Source organism: Pseudonaja textilis, chromosome 7 (assembly GCF_049901715.1).
Source record: "Pseudonaja textilis isolate UNSWEBS1 chromosome 7, rPseTex1.2, whole genome shotgun sequence".
Lineage (NCBI taxonomy): Eukaryota > Metazoa > Chordata > Lepidosauria > Squamata > Elapidae > Pseudonaja > Pseudonaja textilis.
The window spans coordinates 2,187,862-2,193,253 of NC_141996.1; positions in this window are offsets into that span (position 1 = coordinate 2,187,862).

Sequence of the window (5,392 nt, forward strand, 5' to 3'; positions counted from 1 at the left end):
ATTCATCATCATTCATTCATCATTCATCTCATTCATTCATCATCATTCATTCATCATTCATCTCATTCATTCATTCATTCATTCATCATCATCATCATTCATCATTCATCATCATTCATTTCATCATTCATCATTCATTCATCATTCATCATTCATTCATTCATTCATTCATCATTCATCATCATCATCATCATTCATCATTCATTCATCATCATCATTCATCATCATCATCATTCATCATCATCATCTCATCATATTCATCATCATCATCATCATCATCATTCATCTCATCATTCATTATCATTCATTCATTCATCATCATCATCATTCATCATCATTCATTCATCATCATTCATCATCATCATTCATCATCATCATCATCATCATTCCATCATTCATCATCATTCATTCATCATTCATTCATTCATTCATTCATTCATCATCATTCATCATCTCATCATTCATCATCATTCATTCATCATTCATCATCATTCATTCATTCATCATCATTCATCATCATTCATTCATTCATTCATCTCATCATCATCATCATCATTCATTCATTCATTCATCATCATTCATTCATCATTCATTCATTCATCATCATCATTCATTCATTCATTCATCTCATCATCATTCATCTCATCATCATCATCATCATCATTCATCATCATCATCATTCATCATTCATTCATCATCATCATCATCATTCATTCATTCATTCATTCATCATCATTCATTCATCATCATCTCATTCATCATCATTCATTCATTCATCATTCATTCATTCATTCATCATCATCATTCATCATCATCTCATCATCATCATCATTCATCATTCATTCATCTCATCATCATTCATTCATTCATTCATCATTCATTCATCATCATCATCATCATCATTCATCTCATTCATTCATCATCATTCATTCATTCATTCATCCATTCATCATCTCATCATCATTCATCATTCATTCATCTCATCTCATCATCATCATTCATTCATCTCATTCATTCATCATCATTCATCATTCATTCATTCATTCATTCATTCATTCATTCATCATCATCATCATCATCATCATCATTCATTCATTCATTCATCATCATTCATCTATTCATCATTCATCATTCATTCATTCATTCATTCATCATCATCATTCATCATCTCATTCATTCATCTCATTCATCATTCATTCATTCATTCATCATCATCATTCATCTCATCATCATCATTCATTCATCATCATCATTCATTCATCATCATCATTCATTCATCATTCATTCATTCATTCATTCATCATTCATCATTCATCATTCATTCATTCATTCATCATTCATCTCATCATTCATTCATCATCATCATCATCATCATTCATCATCATCTCATCTCATTCATTCATTCATTCATTCATTCATCATCATTCATCTCATCATCATCATCATCATTCATTCATCATCTCATCATTCATCATCATTCATTCATTCATCATCATCTCATCTATTCATTCATTCATCATTCATCATCATCCATTCATTCATCATCATCATCATTCATTCATTCATTCATTCATCTCATCATTCATCTCATTCATCATCATCATCATTCATCATCATCTCATTCATCATCATTCATCATTCATTCATTCATTCATCATCATCATCATTCATCCCATCATTCATTCATTCATCATCATTCATTCATTCATCATCATCATTCATTCATCATTCATCTCATCTCATCATCATTCATTCATTCATCATTCATTCATCATTCATTCATTCATTCATTCATTCATTCATCATCTTCACCTCATCTCATTCATTCATTCATTCATCTATCATTCATTCATTCATTCATTCATCCACCCAGCTCAGAGAGCACCAAGGACCCCATAATCCTCCTTCTCCTCCCTCTGCAAATCTCACTTCCTCCTAACACTGATGATGTCGCCAAGTTGGGTCACGAAACGTCTGCAAGCAAACAACCCACCTCAGACAGCATCAGCCACACAGTCTCCCTCTCGGCAAACCCCATGGCCGCCTAGTATTGATGATATTTGGGATAAGGAAACATCAGTATGAAAATTAGCGGGTCACCTTATTTCCCCAAATGCTTATATTATAGGTCAGCTTATTGTCTGTAAGAAAATAAGGGGTGGGGCTCAGGGGCTAAGATGCCAGAGCTTGTCGATCCGAAAGGTCGGCAGTTTGGCTGTTCGAATCCCTAGCGCCGCGTAACGGAGCGAGTTCCCGTTCGTTGTCCCGGCTTCTGCCAACCTAGCAGTTCGAAAGCATGTAAAAAAAAAAAAATGCAAGTAGAAAAATAGGAACCATTTTGGTGGGAAGATAACTGCATCCCGTGCACCTTCGGCGTTTAGTCGTACCGGTGTCATGCCCGTTTTAGTCTGACTCGGAGGAGGAAGCCCAACAGCCGATAGCGAGCGGGAGTGTGGCTCCGTTGGCTGTGGAGGAAACTGGGGAAGGGCAGAGTCTGGCTGGGCAGAGCAGGGGAGAGGTAGAACAAGGGAGAAGGAGTTCAGAGGAAAACCTAGGCCCACCCCCTCTTCATCCTAGGGTATGCAGGGAAGAACGGAGAAGGGAGCAAAATGGGTTGCCTGGCTTACGGGGCAGGAAAGGGCCCTGATTCCTTTCATTAGCTGCATCTGAGAACACAGTGTATAAAAAAGACAAGCTGCGCGCAGCAAGCTATTGGGAGCAAACATGAATTTATCTTGTAGCATCGTGGCTTATCTGGGTTCCTGGCGTCTTCCCAACTGTGTGTGTTTTGCCGTGCTTTCAAGTCTGAAATTCCTGCTCCTGCCCTGCCAAACGAATTACTTCAGTTTGGTTTGTTTGGAGTTTTAGTTACAGTTTGTGTTTACCCTGTTTTGGACTGAATTTCCTCCAGTTAAAGGCTGTTCCTGGGAGAGTTTTTCTCCAACCGAAGGTAACCTGGACATTGGGGGCAAAGTTAGAGTAAATAAAAGGACTCTCATTGCTGCTCAGATTGTGTTGCCTTTGTGTCACGCCCCGGTCATCGCAGCCGGCCACATGACCACGGAGACGTCTTCGGACAGTCTCCATTGGCTCTTCTTTGGCTTCGTAACGGAGATGAGAGCACAACCTCCTAGAGCCAGAAACAACTAGCACGGATGCGCGAGGGGAGGTTTTCCCTTTATCTATTCTCCAGAAGTTGTGAGTATTTCCTCACTGGAGCTCAATGGAGGAAGCCAGGTTCGTTTAACAACCACACTGCTAACCTATCCACTGTAGGGATTCACTTAATGACTGGGGCGATAAAAGTCATAACATGGGGCAAAACTCACTTTACAAACATCTCATTTATCAACAGAAATTTGGGGCTGAGTTGTGGTCGCACCTCAAGGACTCCCAGGGTCTTCAAGACACCTGTCCTAGAAAGGTGACCGGCGCCTAGTACACCAGTTCCTTTCGGTGGAAGGATCTACACCGCCCCAAAATCGGTATATTTATCCTTGTGGCCTAAAGCTTGAGGGCCCCTCGAGGCTTTAAGACAAGACCACCACCCCGCCCTCCAATAATATAATCATCAAATAATTAATAATAATCTGCAACACCATGAAACATCCAGATCTGCCTTGGAAAAGCCTCCCCGGGTAGATTAAAATGCCAAATTCAGTTGGAATATCTGGCAAGTTCGTAAGCATCGATTCCTCTTGGCTTCTAGCGGCTCGCTAAGAAAGGATTCTTCGAAATGACCCATCAGAGCATTTAGAATATTTCCTATATTATTATTATTATTATTATTATTATTATTATTAACACGCTCCGATGCTAAGGAGTTCGACTCCCCCTTCCCACCTGGAAAGAAATCTGTTCCAAAGGCAAAACACAAGCCAAGGAGTTTCCGTTTCACAGCACCACCAAGCAGTTTTTAGTCCAGAACAGTTGAGCTAAGCCACGCCCCAGGCTCCTTGCTGTCTCCTCCTTGCTCACCCAGCAAATACTCGTTCTGTTTCCAAACAGCCCTCAGCTCTCTCACGCACTGACAGGTGACAGGTGAATACCGATGGAGGCTGGCAGGCAGGGGCAGAATATTTTTTCTCTCCCTTATTTTCCTCCCCCCAAAACTAAGCCCTAGCACAGAGTTTCGTAGCGAGGCCCGTGGGTCCAAAGCTAGTTAATAATAATCTGCAACCCCGAGAAACATCCAGATCTGCCTTGGGAAAGATTCCATAGGTAAGATTAAAATGTCGGAACATTTGGCCGGACCGTGGTAATAGTAATATTTAAAAAACAAAACCAGAGATTTCTTTGCAGATTCTTTCCACTTTATTTGAACTCAAGGCACCCCCCCAAAAAACGGTTTGGCCACCGGAGGTGAAGAACAGGAAAATAACCCCCAAAGCTTTGAGAGGAGGGTGGGGGAGCCTGCAACCACCCCTGAATTGCGCCTCTCCACAATCCTCACCCCCTATTTCCACCCCACTCCCTTTCCTTGTTCCCAAATAAAAGCGTCGAAGGCAGGTTCAGAAAGGGAAGGAGGCGTTTGGGTTGTGAATCTCCCGGGGACAGTCAGGAAAACGCCTGGAAAACTTTTGTGTGGCTCGCGGAAAACATTTGGTTGCATTTCTGGATCTGGATCTGGATCTGGATCTAGGAGGGGAGGGGGATCATCCGGACGAAGGATCAGCGAACGATTTAAACAGGTGGACGTTCAACGGGGCAGCTTCCTTCCCCGGTTGTGCTGCGCGAGAACTTCCGAATAAGAGCATTTGTCAACCTTGGTGGCTTTAAAGACACCGGGGGACAGACGGACGGAACTAGAACTCCCAGAATTCTGGGAGTTCTAGTTCCGTCCGTCCGTCCCGTATTAAAGTCACCGAGGGGCACAAACACTGCAGACACAGAGAAGACAATTCACCAGGTGAGGCTACCCCACCCTGGCACGGTTCAGACATGCTGGGGTTGCAAGCGAATCGGGTGGCTGGCTGGCTAGCCAGCCATTTTGGAAACTGCGCACCGGGTGGGGCGTTTTGGATGGTGCCGGGTTCGGGAAAGGGCCGCCCCTTTCATGCGTGGGAGAATAATGCCTCGGCTGTCGGAAAACAGTGGCCGCGTACGCACAAGTCGGGAGAGTGGGTGAAGCGAGGAAGGTTGGATGAAATTCCTCCCCCCCAAAAAAAGCCGGAGTTTACCCAACATCCTGGATTACCCGCCGATAGCCATTTAAGGAAGAAACAAGCCAGGATCTGACGATTTCGGGGGAAGGGGCAAAGGGGTGAGGGGGTCCAGCCAGGATGAAGTGGCGAGAAACAGAAAAACTGAGCCGGACACCCGGTTTCTTCGCGGTGAGATTTGTACCGATGGGTCGGTGGCGGATGACGGGGAAGAGATGGGACATGCCACG